Source organism: Pinus tabuliformis, chromosome 7 (assembly GCF_031772625.1).
Source record: "Pinus tabuliformis cultivar Carrire ecotype Pingquan chromosome 7, CPIR1, whole genome shotgun sequence".
Lineage (NCBI taxonomy): Eukaryota > Viridiplantae > Streptophyta > Pinopsida > Pinales > Pinaceae > Pinus > Pinus tabuliformis.
In genome coordinates, this window is record NC_142293.1 from 2,064,784,207 (window position 1) to 2,064,807,051 (window position 22,845).

Here is a 22,845-nt window from a genome sequence, read left to right on the forward strand (position 1 = left end):
GACCCCAATACCGCTGTTCCCCGGACGCTAAAGGGCGGCAGATCCAGATCTGTAAATGCCCGCCCACCGTTGGATCGCGGGTGGCAGAGGATCTACGGCTGGCGGGCGCTCCGACGGATCGTGCAGGTTTTGGGGCCCCGCCAGCCTTATTTAAATATTTACAACGGGGAACTATAGGAAAGGGGGTTTTGCTGTTTTTTCGGGATTTTCATGGGTTTTTTCATAATTTCAAAGAGGTTATGGGTTTTCAAGGGTTTTTCAAGGGTTTTACAAGGGTTTAGGTTTGGGCTTATGGAGAGGCTATTGCTCTTAACCAGGGGTTAGAGTAATCCCTTGACCGGGTTGAGCATAGTCCCAGGTGGACTAAAGTCTCCCTCAGACAGACATATTTAGCTATAATGCTAAAGGAGGATATTTATAGAGTGCTTGTGGGTTTATACACCATGGTGTTAATAATATTAGGGGAAAGGGTAATGTAGGGGATTTACATAGTAGAATTAGAGTTAATATGGATGAGAGAGTGAATGAGGGGGAAACCACTAAGTTTATTTGAAACTTACTTAGTTTAGAGAGTAGATCAAAATGAAAAGAATTTTAGACAAGAAATGTGGCTTCTAAAAGATTAAGAACCACCATAACATTAGCATTGTCTCACCATTCTTCATGGATGAAGGGATGTTAGTAACAAAGTGGAAGGGGGGTTTGGGGAGTTAGACATGCTCCTTTGCCTTGCTTTTCTCATCTGGACCAGCAAGATTGAATCTGAGATGAATACCATTTCTGCAACCCCATCTACTTACCCAACTACTTGCCTAGCATTTTTTGTTTCTTCTTGGAGGGTGCACTTGGACTTGCAGACCCTTACTTGCCTTTTCTTTTCTTTGGCTTTTTCTTTTGCTTTTCTATCTAATTCTATCCTTGTTTCTTCCAAGGTCCCAGATTAAGCAGTTGGGAACCTTATTTCTCTACCTGCACTACTTCTCTGCCAAGATTAAACAGTTTGGACAGATTCTTTTCTCTATTCTACAACAGAAAATTCAAAACATGGCATGATCCAGGTTAGGCTGTTGGACCATCCATCAATCTTTTAACATGACATGAAACAATTTACACACCTTGTCTTCTTGGAAATATGGGAGCTTTGCACCATCAAAGCAGAGCATATTTGGCATTTTCATAGCCAATCATGAAATATGAAACCTATTGATATAGGTAGCTAACAGGTGCTTTGCTTGAAATTTTCGGTTTACTTTCTGAATGATAAGATCAGCATCTCCAAACACCTTTATGTTCCTGATTCCTCTGTCTTTTGCTGCGTTAAGGCCCAATATCAGAGCCTCATACTCTGCTATATTTTTGGTGACTTGAAAAGCTAGCTTAAAAGACAGATGTGTGCTTTCTTGTTCTAGAGATATCAACACCACCCCTGCTCCTGCAGTCTCCCTGGAACATGCTCCATCAAAGAACATCTCCCAAACCTGACTTCCTTGCTCTTCCTCGGCCTGATTTGTTGGTTTCTTGAGTTGCATTGATGCCTTCTGGGATTCTTCTATTTGGAGGATACATGCTCCAAAATCAGTGTCCATAGCATAAATAGGATGATTAGTAGGATTCTTCTCATCACTGATGATGTATGCCAACTGTGCTTCCCTGTACAATCTCCTACTTTCTCCTCCAAAAACTGGGACAGTGGCATAAGATAGATCATTCTATAATGTCCCACCTAGTCTCTTAATCCACCCTCTAGACAACAGCATGCCAAACTTAGGAGGGACATCTGCTACCACAATATCCATCATCATACTCTTCATGGGCAGCTGAGTTAGGGCAATGGCTAGATCTTTAATCAACCCCAGACATTTCACCTTTCTTGAATCAAATGATAATAAATCATGATATGGTCTAGTGATATCAAGGCCTAACTCTTCCATGATAGCTTTAGGCATTAGATTGTGGTTGGCCCCTATATCTAGCAAGCAGTTGTGGAAGATTTTGTCATGAATGGTCAATGAGACATAAAATGATGGAGAATTATTATCAGCAGGTTCAATCATGGGGCTAAGCACAACTGCATGCTTGTCATCTTGCGAATTGACAGAGTCAGTGGAGGTTTGTGTGGTTTCCAGCTCAAGAGCTTCAAGGATAGTCTTTCTAAACACTTCACTCTTTACCAATTCTACCAGAAGAACAGATATTTTTAACTTTTGGATTTCTGACTCAAGGCTAAAAGAGGAAGGTAACTTGTTAGAACCTCTTACCTCTTGAACTAGTGCTTTGAGGATGACTGGGTCAGCTGATGGTCTTCTCTGTCTGATATTTTGTGACTCTGTTTGAACAACAACTCTTTGGGCAGGATTCTCCTTGACATTTTTTGCATTTGACCTCAGATTATATCTTTGCTTCTCCTCAGTTTGTAGAATAGCCTCTCTGTCCCACCTTTGGCTGTCTTGTTCCTGCAGCAAAGATTCTTCGTATGCAGCTAATGTCAAAAAGGCAGCATTGCCTTTATCTTCCATACAATGAATTTCATCCTCATCTTCAATTTGCTCCTCCTCCATGACCACATTTTGAAAAGGAGCTTTAACTCTTTGATTCTCGTTAGTTTCTTTACCCTTCTGAATGATTTTCATTTTCTCGTTTTCTCTCTTGAATGGATTTGGGTTTCTTGGAGCAAATGTGTTTGGAAACCTTGCTTTCCCAGAGCTCTGCTCAACTTTTAGCTTGGATATCTTGGCAGCCAATGACTCTATCATTTTAGCTATCCTATCTAATTTAGGTTTTGAAGATGAAGCAGAGGAAGAAGAAGCCTCACCTCTCTGCCTCCTTATATCAGCATGTGTTTTAAGCTTTTCTGCAGCCATAATATTTGATTCCACCTCTAGTGCTACATCCTGCATATCAGCTAGAGTAGCACATCTTCTTTCTCTCAAAAGCAGGCAGAAATCAGAGTCAAAAGCATTGGCATAAGTGAGTTTGGTAGAGGTGGGAGTAGACTTTACTTCAGTTAGTATCTCACTATACATGTGGTTAAATCTTTTATTAAAATCAGGCAAAGACTCCCCTTTCTCCCTCTTCAGGTTACCAAACTCAGTATGGTAATAGAGCAGATCCTTTCTATCTCCCCATTGCTTTAGGAATGCATCATCCAATGCTTCAATGCCTGTTATGGACCCATGAGGTAATTCTCTGAACCACTTCCTAGCCTCACCATCAAGGCTTTGGACAAAAACTCTCATCCATACATCATCTTCACTGATATCTAGGTTATCTGCATAGCTATAAAAAGACTCAAGGTGTTCTTTAGCAGTTACTCCCTCTATACTAGTGAATTTAGGCATATATTTTTGATACTCTCCTACAGGCATGGCATTCAAAGGAGCAGGCAAGACTAGGGGTCCATACCTAGCAGCAATAATTCTTTCCATCTTCATAGGTGCTTGCTGTCCTACCATGACTGGGGAATGTGGAAGGACACTGACAGATTGAGTAGTTTGAAGCAATGTAATGGATGGTAGAGACAAGGGAATATGATGGACTGTATGGGAGACTTTCTTTGGACTGAGATCCATAGGGGAACTAAATGAACCAGGAGCTGTATGAAACTCTGAAGGAAATTTCTCACTAGCAACACTAGGCTCAATATCTTCAAATTGTATATTCTCAACTATAATCTTCTCTTGCAGAGATACATAAGATTTCTTGGGCTTACCTGATCTTGATGCTCCTTTCTGTGATGTTTTCTTCTGCTTAACGATCTTCTCAGGGTCAGGCACTGGTTTAGCTGGTGATTTCTGAGGATTTCTTCGAGTATGTCTCACAAACTGAGCCAGGACTATACTGTGGAGTCGCCAAAGGTTGGTCTTCCTCCAGTGGAGTCACCAGATAGATGATTACAACCAGAAATGTGTCCAGACTTTACCTATCATCAAAATCTGGAACTGTACCGTTCTCCCAGGGAAACTGAGCTTCAATCTCCTCTCCCCGGCAACGGTGCCAATTAACGTTATCACCCCAAGAAACTCTCCTAGGTTGTATCTCAGAGATGCTCGGGAACATCACAAACTCAACAAAAATGTTGGAAATGGATGAATGGAAGGAATGATGCTTGTCCAAGTTAGATAACCACTTCTACTATGCTTAACTCTAGACATGGGTGAACACCCCCAGACTACAAGGCTTTAGACCACCAATTACTCACGGTTTGAGGATTAGGTGAACATGGAGAATACTGACCACACCAGTAGATGCATAAGACCATGTGATGGCTGGTTGCAACCAGTAAAGAGGTCTGCAAATCTATTTCCTAATGCACAGACAGGATGACAGCTCTCTGGCACTAAGTAAACAGAAACATGCATAACACATTCAATGATACATACTAGATTTCAACACGGAGGTGGGATGACAGCGCCTCTAATGCTAAATATCAAGAGCACATGAATAAATGCATAACAGGCATAGCCTAGAACAGAGTAGAAATGGAAAGTGAGCAATTAACAACAAAAGAAGCTTGTATTAGCTGAAAATGAAGAACAGACACTGCAAGTATCAAAGTAGTTACAGTCTCCAGAAGTTGAACCTTACATCAAAACAACAACCATCAACCCATTACATCTGTGTTCTGGGTCTATATAGAGTTTCTTTACAAAAATGCTCTGCTATTCTATGCGTAGAGGGGTCATAATGGATCATCAACCACCTTAACTCTCTCAAAGAGTCTATGTTGCAATCTGTGTGCTTTAATGAACAAAATTGGCCTTTTTTGCTGCTCGATTGTCCTTCCTGAACAGGTGGAGTGTTGTATAGAAGAAGTTTTATAACTGATAAATGCTTTAACTGCTTAAGGCTGGTCCTTTTTTCGCTCGGCCATTCTGCTTCTTAAATGCAGTGGTTGAGGATCTACCACAAACAGTACCAGGAACTGATTATGCTCGTCCTTTGGGTGCACAAATCAGTTAAGGAGCGTGGACTTCATGGCGGGTGGACAAACTGAATGGAGGAATGAGGCTGACCATCAGATTGCGCAGATGGACAGCAGATACAACATGACAGGGGCTATCGGGAACGTGAGGTGGAAAACGATCACAGGGCATTGGATGAAACAGATGAACGGCGGTGATTGGTTTGCAGAAGTCAACAGGAGATATGACGGCAGAATGAATGAGGGCCCTTAGATCTCATACGGTCAGATCCAATGATGATCGGGGGCAGAAGATGCGCGGGGGTTTAATGACTGGGAAAAATGGTTTGAGTGGTGGGCGGTATTCCCCGCACCACTTAAGGGAGGGAAGCGGTAAATGTACACGGTCGCACGATCCCATTCCTTAGGCGATGTGTGGCAGATGGGACAAGTGAAAAACCGCTTTCACTGTGGGTTAATGCATGGACAGTTCACGGGATCAGGAGGAGCGACTACCGTCCGATCGTGGCAGAGTTGATCGGACGACGCGAGTTTAATGCACATGTTTTGTGTGACAGATGTGAGAGGGACAACAGCGGGCCAAGGACTTTGTAAAAGCACATGGTTATGAGGACATAGTCATATGGAAATAAACTCCACACTCGGGGCTAAGGGCAAAAGCTCTTATATGCGATTTTAAACAAAGGACCCCAGAAAATAAGGAGAAATAAGGATGAGCAAGGTGAAGGGTGGCAAGAACACACTGGCACAAGGTTCTTTTGAGCCGAAACTGAGGACCAAGCTTACTTCGGCTTCTTTGAATTATCAGCAACCTGTAGCAGAGCTAACAGCTCCTATTCCAAATGGTGTGAGGTCTAGATAGGACTTCATACCAAGGAGATAATCCCTTAGTTGATGGATTTCCAACACCATCAATAGGTTCTTAAAGTGAAAGATTTAGTATTGTCAATGATTAGGTTTGTGGACAACTAAAGCACGAAAATAAGTCTTCCTCAAGCAATCGCATGAGTGTTTTATCATTCAATTGTTTGAGAGGGATATCCTCGACCCATTTAGTGAAATAATCTATCGCAGTAAAAATCTAATGGTGTTGACCACTAGAATTAAGGTTAATTTCCCCAATAAAATCTAACCTCCACTGTTTGAAGATGCTTCTACATCTATGGGTTTTAATGGCAGAGTTGCCATTTTTTGTTAGCATGCAAAAATTTGACATTGCTAATAGGCTCTTGCCTTCTTTCTTATGTTAGTAAAAAGTGTTTTCCAATAAAAACCACTCCTGAGGATTTTACGCGCAATGGCTTTCCAAGAATAGTGTCCTCCACAAATACCATTATGATGTTTTGTAATAATTCAATCTATATCATCTTCTAAAACACAATTTAATAGAATCCGTAAGAAATATTTTCTAACATAACTTATTATTTATGATATAATATTTTACATATTTTAATTTTAATGAACGGGCATATGGTTTGCTCATATGAGCAGGACATTGTAAAGTTTGGAGATAAGTTATAATATCACTATACTAGTTAGATGAATTAATTTTTTCATATATCTGTGTGGTGTGTTGATTAGGTAACACAAACTTCAACTATTTATCCTTATTTTTATCTCCAAACTACACAATAAAGTTAATATGAGTTATCTAATCAGTTTTGAGAGCTTCAAATTTTGCTTCAGCTAATAGTTTTGTGAATCCTTCCCCTTTATTATATTAGTTGGTTTGAGATCTAAATCATACTCTTGTATTTTAGTTATCCATTTTCCTCTCCTTCCTTCCCTACCAAGTTTGACTAATATTTCTTTGCCTGTTTCAAATAGCTTTCCAGATCCATCACATTATGTTAGTTAGATAATTAACGTTTTGAACCCCCAACTGTGGTTCATCTTCAGGATAATATGATTACGGACATAGCTATGATTTGGATAGGATATTTTTTTGTAGTAAAAGTTGTTATACTGTGTTCTGAGGAAAAAGGAAAAATGATAAAATCCTTGGTATAAGTTTCCCTGGTAAAAATAAGGTCTTTAGTCAAATATTTTTTAATTTGAGCAAGAGTATTGGGTCAATTCCTTCCTTTTTACCTCATTTCCCTTTTTGAGCCTATTAGTTATTTCTTTGAAAATATTAACAAAATTAGGGATAAAACAAGTTAGGAAATTTATCCTTCCTAAGAAAGATTTCATTTCCATTTTGGTTCTTGGAAGGTGGCCTTCAAAATAGCATTATCCCTTTCAATATAAATTTTCACTCTTTGTTTGGAGATAATGTGACCAATTTATTTCCCTTCATTCACATAAAAGAATGATTACGAGGATTTAATGAAAGATTGTATCTTCTATATTTGTTTTAAGTGTTGTGGATTTGATTTGGAGAATATTGTCATATCATCCAAATTTATTACAATAAAAGATGACCCCTCTCATCACCAAGATCTATATCCATAGTTTTCTAAAATGTTTCTCTAGCATTCATCAAATGGAACAGTATTATTTCATATATGAAGGTTCTTGATGGAGTGGTAAAAGTGATTTTATATATTTCCTCTCTCTGAATAACTATTTGATTAGATCTTGAGAATCCATCCATCATGGATATTGTATGAGCACCTACTACCCATTAAAAATATGGTCCATCTTAGGTAGAGGGTAGTTGTCTTTTAGAGAAGCTCCATTCAGATTTATAAAATCAATGTATAATTTGATCTCTTCACTTTTTTTTTAATAGGTACTGAGTTTGCTACCCACCCAAAATATATTAAAGGTACAATGATTTTAACATCTAGCAATTTTTTTACCTCCTTTTCAATGGAAGGAAACAATACAGGATTTACTTGATGAAACTTCCACCGTAAAGGCTTAAATGCTTCATTTTAAGGAATATAGCGTTGTATGATGTCCTCATTATAAGTTTTAAGGTTATCATATCTCTAGGTGATCCAGGTGGCTCCAAAAAGACACACAGGATAAAAAGGGTTATGAATGCTCAAAAATCAAAGTGCTCATAATGACTTCAACCCAGGACTAGAGCGTAGACCTCATCATCCTGATCATGGAGGTGTGAACGATTCGTTAATCCGAGTCTGGATGATGAAGTTATCGCGAAAAGAGTTGCCTTGGTTCCTTTGAAAAAAAGAGGCTTTTTCTCATAAAAATGGGTTTAAAGCCCTATAAGACAAATCGCAATCGGAGGATCCAAAGGGGCAGACTTAAGGCCGGCGGATGAGAACCCCTGATCAGCGATCTCCGATTAGTCGGAGTCGGGGGCATGCCATGTGCGATATCGGGACCTAGGCAGCGCTAACTTGCGATTGCGATATTGGCGATCGGAGGAGTGATCGGCGAAGAACCCCAGGCTGCAGGGAATGTGATATGCCGATCAGCGATGTGCGATCTCCATCGTCGGATCGGAAAATAGATCAATGGCCAGGATTAAATCGGCAGTCAAGAGATCGGTGATCCTAGATACCAAGGGGTGATGTGATAAGGGACGCGATGCAATCTGGACCTTCCAATCAAGGAACAGATCAATGGTCCATATCTAATCGGTGTATTGGTGGTTGGCAGATCAGTGTATCGACGATCAGTGATTGACGATCCCCTGATATATAGGGCCATTGATAGAGCGATATGCAATTTGCGATCAACGCAGACCTGATAGGCAAATAAACCCTGATTTGATGAAATTTGAAGTCCAGATTATCATATTTTTCAATGTTTTCTATGTATTTTGTGTTTCCACGTGTATTTTTCCGTTTTAATAGAAAAAGGAATTTCTGTGCTTTTGTTGTGCTGGCCTTGCCTTCTGTTCAAACGGCTTCTATTCTCACTTAACAGACTCCACGTTTTAAGAGGCCCATCACAGAAACGTGTTATAAAACATGATGGATGCAAAGAGACGATGCTAGAGAAAGGGCAAGAGAGCCTGTGCTAGAGTGCCCGAGAGTTTGAAGTGCGAAAGAGCCAATGAGGAGACTATGACTGATGGAGAGCCACAACATGAGAAGGCCAAATAGCCAGAGATAGCTGGACAATGCCGCAAGTTTACTTAGAGAAGCCAGAGTGCTAGAGAGCTGGAAAGCGAGAGCGCCGAGAGCCCTAGAGCCACAGAGCATGATCGAGGCAGCACAAGAAGGTAGCCAAAGAACTAGAAAGTCAGGCAGAGCCACAGAGCTATAGTGACATAGCCAAAGCACTACAAAGCCAGATAGTCATAGAGCTACAAAACTTGAGAGTCCAGAGCAGTCTTCTTCTTGTATGATCGATGTTGTGATATCGAAGCATGGTTTAGCATTATGATAGTTTCTATTTCAGATGCCCCTAATGGCGACAAGCCAGAAAACGATTGATGCAAGGGGAGCCGAAGTCCTGATTGGTAATGACCCCTACCTGCGCATCGACAATGTGAACAACATTATTCACCGTGGATTGCTTTTGCTAAAGATATGAACATCCACTTCTTTAGATGGCCCGTGGTGTGAGGTATATGATTTTTTTATATACTTCTTCTTATTACATTATGTTGCATGGGTCCTTGATTGATATTGAGGCAGGATCTTATTTATTATATGTTGTCATGATTCCTTGCTTGATTTGATGCGGAATCTCTTATCTGATGTACTTGTTGTCATAACTCATCATGTTATGTTTTGATATCCCTTGTTGTATGTTGTTGGGATACTCTTGTTGTCGTCATGCATGTTTTGTTTTTGAAATCCCTTTTATGCCATGTTGGCGGGATGTTCATCATGCATGTTTTGTGTCATACTGATAGGAGTTTTGATTGAGAATTCCGATTGTAGAACATCTCTTAGAGCCACTCCTATGTGAGGGCTTTTTGCCTATATGATCGCGAACATCATCTCTTGTGTACATCATCTTTATTGACAGCACTTAATGCAGCGGCCTACACCATATTGACACCGGGCCCGGAGATGTAGTCCCACCTGGACGAACTCCATTAACAACGCTTATGTTTTCATGTGTTGATGATTGATATGTTCCTCTTCTTTTCCGCATGCAGATGTATTCATTAATGTTCTTTTAAAATGCAATTTAACACATCATGAAAGTAAAAGGTCTTGGAAGGGTCTTTTGTCACACCCGGACCTAGATCAAGTGGTATCGGAGCGGTCTTTGCATTGATGTGAATTGCAGTGTGAACAATGACAGAGGATGAAAGAGCAATGTACGAGACCATGTTGGACATTTCCAAGAAAGTGGAAATTGTGTATGAAACTCTACAGAAAGAAACAGAGGAAAAGGAGCGATTGCATCTTCAGTTACAAGCCACAGAAGAGGCCATGGAAGAACTGAAGCAAAACAAACATAATCTTCAAACAGAGAATGATGAGTTGAAGATGCACCTACATGAAAAGAAAGAGGAGAAACAAATTTTTCTACAACAGCTGCAAGCAAAGGACAAGGCCTTGGAAAAGCTACAACGAGACGCATGTGAGGTAAAAAGTAGTTCTCCATCTTCATGTATGCTTCCTGATGATGATTTCACTGTGTTTGAAAATCACACCACAAGAATTGGCTCCAAACTGTTGAAGAGAATGGGGTATGAAGGAAAAGGCTTGCGTGTTAATGGCCAAGGCATTGTCAATCCCATCAAAGTATAGGAATTACCTCGTCAGGCAGGACTTGGGTATGTCAGGAAAGAAGTTTGGGAATGCGCCATGACAGTTAGCAAACCACCAACAACGAATCATGAATAACCCTCATCAGTTCTTTCCAAATCAAAAGAGAAGGTAAAAGATGTTGTTTTCTTTTCGATTTCATCTTCTCATAGTATGATGTGTAGAATTTTCTCTACAAATCAGCTAGCTCACTGATATCATGTAGAAATTTCACCTGCAGATCAAACTAATATATGCAATGTACTAAAGCATAATACTAGATCTTCATTTACCATAAAATTTGCAGAAGCTAATCAACCATGAGCAACATCAAGCATGAACACATATAACTGATAAGAAGGAATCAATCACACATAACACAGAAGAATTTATCCAAGAAAAACACCAGCATAAAACCCCATCTCTGTACTCTGATGATCTTAAATCAGAAGATGAAAATCATGGACTATCTAGGCCTCATTATATAGGCTGTAAGTTGACCTGATCATACCTACTATCACCTCAGGTCCAACTACGTAGTCATAGAAGAAAATAGATTCCTTCCTCATGCAAGGAATACTTACTAGAAATATCCTAGCATCTGATAGTACACTATCCCTCATCTGATCTCAAATGGGTCTCTGTCTAAACTGACATGAATCAGTTATCCATGAGAAAATACTCACTTATCTGAAAATAATAGTTGCCACATGCATGCAAGCATTAACAAACTGTATCTCATTAATTTAACAACTTGTTAAATTAATCTAACTGAACTTGACTAAGTTAAACTAAGTCAACTAATCCTCTCAATATAGAACTGAACCTTAGCTCCTTTAATCAAGGGATAAATTCCTAAATCAAGGGAGAAAATAATTGCATGATCTCACAAAGACCTCTGGTCTGATTCTCCTCAACTAATTAACTCATAGAGAATTAATTAATTAATTTTCAAACCACTGGTAAGACCAAATTCGAATTTTACTTCACATAGTTAGACTAGGGACTACTAACAATAGGAAGGGATCCAAAAATTCTATTTTAGAAAGTGTTATTTTTAGCAGTTTCACCTCTCACCCATTGTGGCCAATGACCTCACTGGCCAAACTGCTATTTTTAGCAAGTTCTATTTTTAACATTTCTTGTTGCACATTTTTCAACATGATGTCTATTGGAGATTTGGAGATCCCAATTCCAGGGACAAATATGAGGCTCCTTACAAAGACGAGGCACAAGGAGAAATAACTTGGTGTTAATAACCAAGGCATCACTCAACCTTTGTAGGTTGTGCATGAACATTGATTTGCAGGCTCGAGGTACACTAAAAGAGAGTGCTTGAAGGTGTTAGATTCATCCAAGACATCATCAGGGAAAGAAAATGATGGGAAAACATCCCCATCATCCCAGGGCAGTTTCCATCGTAGGGAGAGAGCGGAGTCAAGCTCTCATCGCCATACTGACATCAAAGATAGCAAGGGAAGGTATAACCATTTTCGATATTCGAATGTTCATTTTAATTATGATCATGTTGTTAATAAGGAATGAAGATTAAGGCATTGAAAAACATGAACCTTTTGTGGTTTACCTAACCATACCTTTTCTAAGTGTTGGAAAAGAATGGTTGCACTCATGAGGTGTGAAAGACCCTCTCAACAACATGAAAAGAAATAGGTTAAGTAGATATGGAGGAGGAAAACCTATTGCAGTCATTGCGATAGAAATGGCCATCAAAGAGCCACTTGTTGGAGGCTCCATCCAGAGCAGCGCCTTAAGGACAAAGTGTCGGTGCATGAACCAGGAAGAGCAGTTGTTCGACAAGAAAAACCACCTCAAGGAGGTGACCCATTCACATTGATAAGTGAAAAATGGTTTCTAGACATGTTGTCATTTCATGGTCATTCTTTTGTAAATCATTTGTTGCATTTTAAAGTGTAAAAGTGATGATGTCTTTTCCATCACTTGTTCAGTAACAATGATGTATGGTCATGTTTTGATTCATATTTTGAGTTGCATGTTTAAAATCTAAAAGTGATGTTATGTTTCCATCACTTGTCGAAACAATAGTGCTTGGCCTTATGTATGTAAATCATGTGTTGCAATGATGATGTGTTTTCCATCACTTTTTGAAGCAACCATGATAGGTTGGCCTTGTTGTCATAGCTGGGATATTACGTCCATCTTGTTGTAAACTTGACCACCGAGTATGTGTTATAAAGTTGTGGCAAGTGTGGGACATTTGGGTCTTTAGTTGGACATGTCAATTAAGCATGTAATTTGAAAAACCATGTACTACAAGTTGCATAGGTAGCAGGTATCGGCTTGTCGCTTAAGGCTCTGAAGAACAAAGGTGAAGGAGATGGAAGTGAGACCTTTTCAAGATGCTTGTGATGCAGACAGGGTACCAAGAGAGTTGTAGATTATTTTTCATGCTTTTGGAGGACCAAAAGCCCCTCAGTGGGAGGATTGATCCAGGTGGCTCTAGAAAGACACACAGGACAAAAAGGGTCATGAACGCTTAGAAATAAAAGTGCTCAGAATGACTTCAATCTAGAACTAGAGCATAGACCTCGTCGTCCTGATCGTGGAGGTGTGAACGGTTCATCAATCCGAGTCTAGATGATGAAGTTATCGCGAAAAGAGTTGCCTTGGTTCCTTTGAAAAGAGGAGGCTCTTTCTCATAAAAATGGGTTTAAAGCCCTATAAGACAAATCGCAATCGGAGGATCCAAAGGGGCAAACTTAAGGTTAGCGGACAGGAACCCCTGATCAGTGATCTTTGATTAGTCGAATTCGGGGGCATGCCATGTGCGATATCGAGACCCAGGCAACGCCGACTTGCGACTGTGATATCAGCGATTAGTATCAGCGATCGGCGAAGAACCCCGGGTCGCAACAAATGAAATATGCCCATCAACGACGTGTGATCTCCACCTTCGGATCGGAAAATAGATCAATGGCTAGGATTAAATCGACAGTTAGGAAATCAACGATCCTAAATACCAAGGGGTGATGCGATAAGCAATGTGATGCAATCTAGACCGTCCGATAAAGGAACAGATCAACCGTCCACATCTAATCGGCATATCGGTGATCAGCAGATCGGCCTATCGGCAATCGGCGATTGGCGATCCCCTGATATACAGGGTTATTGATATACCAATATGCAATTTGCAATCAGCGCGGACCCAATAGGAAAATAAAGCCCGATTTGATGAAATTTGAAGTCTGGATTATCGGATCTTTCAATGTTTTCTATGTATTTTGTATTTTCACATGTATTTTTCTATTTTAACAGAAAAAGGCATTTATGTGGTTTTGTTGCACCAGCCGAACCTTTTGTTCAAATGGCTTCTATTCTCACTTAACAAACTCCACGTTTTAAGCAGCCCTGTCACATAAACATGTTATAAAACACGATGGATGCAAGGAGCCAAGGCTAGAGAAAGGGCCAAAGAGCCTGTGCTAGAGTGCCCGAGAGCCTAAAGTGCCAGAGAGCCAATGAGGAGGCTGCGCCCAATGGAGAGCTGCAGCATGAGAAGGCCAGATAGCCAGAGATAGCTTGACAATCCCACGGGTTTAATTAGAGAAACCAGAGTGCCAGAGAGTTGGAAAGCAAGAGCGTCGAGAGCCGTAGAGCCACAGAATGTGATCGAGGCAATGCGAGAAGGTAGCCAAATAAATAGAAGGTCAGGTAGAGCCACAGAGCTGTAGTGACATAGCCAAAGCACTACAAAGCTAGATATCTAGAGAGCTACAGAGCCCGAGAGTCCAAAGCAGTCTTCTTCTTGTATGATCGATGCTGTGATATCAAAGCATGGTTCAGCATTATGACAATTTCTATTTCAGATGCCCCTGATGGCGACAAGCCAGAAAACGATTTATGCAAGGGGAGCCGAAGTCCAGATTGGTAATGACCCCTGCCTGCGCATCGATAATGTGAACAGCATTATTCACCGTGGATTGTTTTCGCTAAAGATATGAACATCCACTTCTTCAGATGGCCCATGGTGTGAGGTATATGATTTGTTTATATACTTCTTCTTATTACATTATGTTGCACGGATCCTTGATTGATATTGAGGCAGGATCTTATTTATTATATGTTGTCATGATTCCTTGCTTGATTTGATGCGGAATCTCTTATCTGATGTACTTGCTGTCATAACTCATCATGTTATGTTTTGAGATCCCTTGTTGTATTTTATTGGGATACTCTTGTTGTCGTCATGCATGTTTTGTTTTTGAAATCCCTTTTATGCCATGTTGGCGGGATGTTCATCATGCATGTTTTGTGTCATACTGATAGGAGTTTTGATTGAGAATTCCGGTTGTGGAACATCTCTTAGAGCCACTCCTGCGTGAGGGCGTTTTTCCTTGTATGATCGTGAACATCATCTCTTGTGTACATCATCTTTATTGACAGCACTTAATGCAGCGGCCTACACCATCTTGACACTGGGCCCGGAGACGTAGTCCCTCCTGGACGAACTCCGTTATCAATGCTTACGTTTTCATGTGTTGATGATTGATATGTTCCTCTTCTTTTCCGCATGCAGATGTATTCATTAATGTTCTTTTAAAATTCAATTTAACACATCATGAAAGTAAAAGGTCTTGGAAGGGTCCTTCGTCACACCCAGACCTAGATCAAGTGGTATCAGAGCGGTCTTTGTGTTGATGTGAATTGCAGCGTGAACAATGGTAGAGGATGAAAGAGCAATGTACGAGACCATGTTGGACATTTCCAAGAAAGTGGAAATTGTGTATGAAACTCTACAAAAAGAAACAAAGGAAAAGGAGCGATTGCAGCTTCAGTTACAAACCACAGAAGAGGCCATGGAAGAACTGAAGCAAAACAAACATAATCTTCAAACAGAGAATGATGAGTTGAAGATGCACCTACATGAAGAGAAAGAGGAGAAACAAATTTTTCTATGACAGCTGCAAGCAAAGGACGAGGCCTTGGAAAAGCTATAGCAAGACCCATGTGAGGTAAAAAGTAGTTCTCCATCTTCATGTATGTTTCTTGATGATGATTTCGCTCTGTTTGAAAATCACACGATAAGAATTGGCTCCAAACTGTTGAAGAGAATGGGGTATGAAGGAAAATTCTTGCATGTTAATGGCCAAGGCATTATCAATCCCATCAAAGTAGAGGAATTACCCCGTCAGGCAAGACTTGGGTATGTCAGGAAAGAAGTTGGGGAACGCGCCACGACAATTAGCGAACCACCAACAACGAATCATGAACAACCCTTATCAGTTCTTTCCAAATCAAAAGAGAAGGTAAAAGATGTTGATTTCCTTTCGATTTCATCTTCTCATAGTATGATGTCTGTTGGAGATTTGGAGATCCCAATTTCAGGAACAAATATGAGGCTCCTTACAAAGACGAGGCACGAGGAGAAAGAACTTGGTGTTAATAACCAAGGCATCACTCAACCTTTGTAGGTTGTGCATGAACATTGATTTGCAGGCTCAAGGTACACTAAAGGAGAGTGCTCGAAGGTGTTAGATTCATCCAAGACATCGTCAGGGAAAGAGAATGATGGGAAAACATCCCCATCATCCTAGGGTAGTTTCCATTGCAGGAAGAGAGCAGAGGCAAGCTCTCATCGCCATACTGAAATCAAAGATAGCAAGGGAAGGAATAACCATTTTTGATCTTCGAATGTTCATTTTGATTATGATCATGTTGTTAATAAGGAACAAAGATCTAGGCATCGAAAAACATGTACCTTTTGTGGTTTACCTAACCATACCTTTTCTAAGTGTTGGAAAAGAATGGAAGCACTCATGAGGCATGAAAGACCCTCTCAACAACATGAAAATAAACAGGTTAAGCAGATATGGAGGAGGAAAACCTACTACAGTCATTGCAACATAAATGGCCATCAAAGAACCACTTGTTGGAGGCTCCATCCGAAGCAGCGCCTTAAAGACAAAGCGTCGGTGCATGAACCAGGAAGAGCAGTCGTTCGACAAGCAAAACCACCTCAAGGAGGTGACCCATTCGCATTGATAAGTGAAAAATGGTTTCTAGACATGTTGTCGTTTCATGGTAATTCTTTTGTAAATCATTTGTTGCATTTTAAAGTGTAAAAGTGATGATGTGTTTTCCATCACTTATTCAGCAACAATGATGTATGGTCATGTTTTGAGTCATATTTTGAGTTGCATGTTCAGACTCTAAAAGTGATGTTATGTTTCCATCACTTGTTGAACCAATAGTGTTTGGCCTTAAGTATGTAAATCATGTGTTGAAGTGATGATGTGTTTGCCATCACTTGTTGAAGCAACCATGATAGGTTGGCCTTGTTGTCATAGTTGGGATATTACGTCCATCTTGTTGTAAACTCGACCACTGAGTATGTGTTATAAGCTCGTGGCAAGTGTGGGACATCTGGGTCTTTAGTTGTTCATGTCAATTAAGCATGTAAATTGCAAAACCATGTACTACAGGTTGCATAGGTAGTATGTGTCGACTCGTCACTTAAGTCTCCAAAGAACAAAGGTGAAGGAAATGGAAGCGAGACCTTTTCGAGATGCTTGTGATGCAAACAGGGTACCGAGAGAGTTGCAGATTATTTTTCATGCTTTTGGAGGACCAAAAGCCCCTCAGTGGGGAGGATTGATCTAGGTGGCTCCAGAAAGACACACATGACAAAAAGGGTTATGAACTCTCAAAAATAAAATTGCTTAGAATGACTTCGACCCAAGACCAAAGCATAGACCTCGTCGTCCTGATCATGGAGGTGAAAATAGTTCGTCAATCTGAGTCCGAATGATGAAGTTATCGCGAAAATAGTTGCCTTGGTTCCTTTGAAAAAAGGAGGCTTTTTCTCATAAAAATGGGTTTAAAGCCCTATAAGACAAATCGCAATCGGAGGATCCAAAGGGGTAGACTTAAGGTCAGTGGATGGGAACCCCCGATCAGCGATCTCCAATTAGTCAGAGTCAGGGGCATGCTATGTGCGATATCGGGGCCTGAGCAACGCCGACTTGCAATTGCGATATCGGCGATCGGTATCGGTAATTGGTGAAGAACCTCGGGCCGTAGCATATGCGATATGCTGATCAGCGACATGCGAACTCCATCGTCGGATTGGAAAACAGATCAATGGCCAGGATTAAATCGACAATCAAGAGATCGACGATCCCAGATACCCAGGGGCAATGCGATAACCAAAGCGATGCAATCTAGACCGTCTGATCAAGGAACAGATCAACGGTCCAGATCTAATTAGCGTATTGGCAATCAACGGATCAGCGTATCGGAAATCCCCCAATATACAAGGCCATTAATAGAGCGATATGCGATTTGTGATCAGTGTGGACTCGATAGGCAAATAAAGCCAGATTTGATGAAATTTGAAGTTTGGATTATCAGATTTTTCAATGTTTTCTGTATATTTTGTGTTTCCACGTGTACTTGTCTGTTTTAACATAAAAAAGGAATTTTCATGGTTTTGTTGCATTGGCCGAACCTTCTATTCAAACAGCTCCTATTCTCACTTAACAGACTCCACGTTTTAAGTAGCCCTGTCACAGAAAAGTGTTATAAAACACAATGGATGCAGAGAGTCGAGGCCAGAGAAAGGGCCAGAGAGCCTGTGCTAGAGTGCCTGAGAGCTTGAAGTGCCAGAGAGCCAATGAGGAGGTTGCACCTGATGGAGAGCCGCAGCACGAGAAGGCCAAATAGCCAGTGATAGCTAGACAATGCCACGGGTTTACTCAGAGAAGCCAGAGTGCCAGAGAACTAGAAAGCGAGAGCACTGAGAGCCGTAGAGCCACAGAGCGTGATCGAGGTAGCGCAAGAAGGTAGCCAAAGAACTAGAAGGTTAGGCAGAGCCACAAAGCTGCAGTGACATAGCCAAAGCGCTACAAAGCTAGATAGCCAGAGAGCTATAAAGCCCGAGAGTCTAGAGAAGTCTTCTTCTTGTATGATCGATGTTGTGATATCAAGTCATGGTTCAACATTATGACAGTTTCTGTTTTAGATGCCCCTAATGGCAACAAGACAGAAAATGATCGATGCAAGGGGAGCCGAAGTCCAGATTGGTAACGACCACTGCCTGCGCATCGACAATGTGAACAACGTTATTCACCGTGGATTCTTTTCACTAAAGATATGAACATCCACTTCTTCAGATGGCCTGTGGTGTGAGGGATATGATTTGTTTATATACTTCTTCTTATTACATTATGCTGCACGGATCCTTGATTAATATTGAGGCAGGATCTTATTTTTTATATGTTGTCATGATTCCTTGCTGGATTTGATGCGGAATCTCTTATGTGATGTATTTGTTGTCATAACTCATCATGTTATGTTGTGAGATCCCTTGTTGTATGTTGTTGGGATACTCTTGTTGTCATCATGCATATTTTGTGTCATACTGATAGGAGTTTTGATTGAGAATTCCGATTGTGGAAAATCTCTTAGTGCCACTCCTGCGTTAGGGTGTTTTTCCTTGTATGATCGCAAACATCATCTCTTGTGTACATAATCTTTATTGATAGCACTTAATGCAGCGGCCTACACCATCTTGACACCATGCCTGGAGATGTAGTCCCTCCTAGATGAACTCCGTTATCAATGCTTATGTTTTTATGTGTTGATGATTGATATGTTCCTCTTCTTTTCTGCATGCAGATGTATTCATTAATGTTCTTTTAAAATGCAATTTAACACATCACGAAAGTAAAAGGTATTGGAAGGGTCCTTCGTCATACCCAGACCTGGATCACTAGGGAAGAAAGACCAATGCATTTCTTCAAAAGAGTAATATAATCTCATTTGTCTTCATTTGACAAAAACTTTGATATTATGACCTTTGGAGCTTCATTGGTATTGAAATTCACCTATTCTACATCCTCATTGGAGGGTTTAAGCATAGGAGATAAAAGTGTTTTTTTGATCAAATATTTTATTCTAAAGGGATCAATCCTTTAGGGATATAAAAAAATTTAATTGAATGATATCATGATTAGAAATTTTATTTTCCTAAACTGAAACATCAATATTTACATCAACATGGTCATTTTCTTCAATAATGCATGAATCCAAGAATTCACCAACCATTTCTATGAATCTTCTTATATGTTTATTATCTTCAAACACCTACCAATGCTTAACTATTAGGTAATAAAGCCCTATACAATATTTCTATTTCATTTTTAAGTTTGATTTCTTCTCGCGGTCTAAATGTGGATGGGATCACAGTTAGGGAGTGTATTAACTTATTATTTTTTTGTGAAATTGCAGTAAAATTAATTGATGAGAAAAAGTTCATAATTAAATCCCAAACCTAATTTCTATAGTCCCTAAGGTGAAGACTTCTCGTTTGGAATTTAACATTGATTTTTTTAATTACCAATTCATATTCCCCATAAATGGATAGATTATGACTATTCAAATTTCAAACTGGTTCAAGCCGTAATGTTGTGGAAAAATTCACACAAGGAGCTATTGCTCTTCTCTTTCCCAAATGAAATGAAAACCATGTTGTCTTCAAAACCACATTTAGATGAAGTCCCATCAAAAATCATATTCCAAACTGCACTATCATTATATACATTATTTCTACAACTGAACTTCTATTCTTCCAAATTTCACTCTTCTTCATAATTTGTTAGAATATAAATTCTTGGATTTTCATTCATTGAATATATAGGAAAATTGTTTGGATTTTGGTGATTTCTTAAAATGTAAGTGAGAAAAGACTCTTTCTACAATATAACAAGTCTTCCCCTAAACACATGTATAGTTGAATAGGATAAATTAAGCTACAAGTTACCTCCAAGCTTATCCCCCCAAGATCTTGATAGGAACATGTTATAACTGACAAATATGTGTGCTAAGTCCTTAACATACATTACAACACTTTTAACTAGAATATGAGCCAAAACTACTACTAAGTCTTTAATTAATACAAACAATTCACTCTTCGAGAGTCAAAATAATAAATGTCCTTATGCTCCTTGGTTATATCTAACCCAAATTTCTTCATAATCTATTTTGGAAGGATATTATGGGAGGCTCTTGAATCTAACATATAATTATGAAGGTTCCAATCATGTATCTTCAAAGTGGTGTAGAAAGAGAAACCATATTATCTCATTTTCTTTATAATGTCCAATGCTTACTTTGGAACAAACATCTTGAATATTTATAATATCAGTTATTAAGGTGTTATCTAGTTCCTGGGTAGTTCTTGATTTTCCTACAAATTTCTCCACCTCATTCTTAAATGAATGTATTTTTAACAATTTAATTTAGAGGAATTTTGAATTTAATTATGTTTAGCTCGTTCATTAGATTGAATGAGTTTTGATACCTAATAGCATATTCTTCCATGTCTTTTCCATTAGTAATCCTTTAATTTCCAACTTTCGGATTGCAATTGTTATCTCTTATTTCCCTTTATAAGATCAAATTATTTCTAGTTTTTTTTTTTTTTTTTTAATCTTTCCTTGGTCTCAGATCATATGTGTTGGACATTTCAACTTCAACGACATAACCAAAACACCAATATTGTACATCCCAAGGATTAATATATGTGTAGTTCATATTATTATTATATTAGTCTTCATTGAACTATGATTTTTTTGGTTAGTATAAAGATAAATTTGGTCATCCCCTAACCAATTAAGCCTGAGTTAATTGTTTTCATCATCCAACAACTCCTAACTTGCAATGTTTTCATTATAATCTTCCAATAAATTGGCATTATTTTGTAGAGGAGACTGCACAGGAAGTTCTTCAATCCATCATTCCCCTTGAAGAACTTGTGTGTTGAAAGGTCTCTGATACAAACCTTGATTTATCATGGATACATTTGGATTCCTAAGAGGTTGATTATGTTGAGGAAACTTCCTCTGAGGAGCAGGATTTATAAAAGGTTTTCTTCCTATTTTATTCCCCATTTCAAGATATTAAATTTTATTTGACAGAGCTTTAGTTATTTTATCCATATCTTCCATATTTTTTTCTTTAGAGTTATCTAAAATAGAGACTTCTCCATTATTCTCTTCTACATTGTTTTTTGTATCTTTAGTATCTTCTTTTAATTTAAGTTTCCTACAATCCACCATATTTCATTCTATGTCAAAGGCCTTCATCATGTCCAAATTTGGAATTATGGTTGATCCTTTAAGGTGAAGGCTATCGTCAATCAACCTCCTCCATGCACTATTAGCCAACTTCAAAATTTGCAAGGATAAGTGAAATTATTAAATCGATTAATTTCCAGTTATCCTAAGATCACCAAGGGTGTTATGTGACTTCTAAAAAAGGATACAACTTTGATATGGGATGACCAAGCACAACAATCTTTTGATGCCTTGAAACAGTTCATGATGCCAACCCCAATATTAAGCCCTCCTGACTACAATCGAGACTTGATTTTATGTCTCGCTTCCTTTGATTCAACCCTCGTAATTGTTCTTGTCTAAGATGATGAGGACCATCATGAGCATGTCATCTAATACCTCAACAGAGCATTAGTAGGGGTGGAACTTCACTATTTTCACATTGAAATGTTGGCTCTTATTGTAAACTTCACTATCCAATGACTTATACATTACATTCTCATTTTATTACATAAGACTATCATAGTTCTTGATTCCAACCCCATACACCTTTCTCTCAATGGAAATGTGTATGGGGTAAATTAATCCAAGTGGATAGTCATCTTGCATGAATTTGTTTTGGAATTCGCATAAGCGAAATATAAGAAATCTTTGGTCTTCACAGAAATGTTATATGATCTTTCACCTGCTTTTGATGGAATAGCGGTCACTGATTCATTTCCTAATGAATATGTGTTCCTCATTAGCACATACGATCCTTGGTATGGATATATCTTGATCTATCTCCATACTCAAAAGTTTTGGCTCGATTTGTCTCATGATGACCATCGAAACATACACCACAACTCCAAACACTACCTCATCGTTAATGATGCTCTTTATCACTGAGGGGTTGATATGTTGTTATATCGAAGTATAAATCACTAAGAGGTTGAACAAGTTCTCAATGATTTCCATGCAGGGGCCTATGGTGATCATATCTTTGGTTTAGTGACTGCTCAAAACATCTTGCACAATGGGTACTTTTGGCCATCAGTTTTTAAAAATCATATGGCTACAATTCAAAAGTGTCATCCCTGTCAGATATTTACAGTAAAAAATTCTTCCCATCCTGCTCCCCTTCATCTTGTGGTTCTCGTCGATCCCTTTGCAAAATGAGGTATCAATTTTATGCAATGCAATCCTCCCTCATCCACCAGTCATA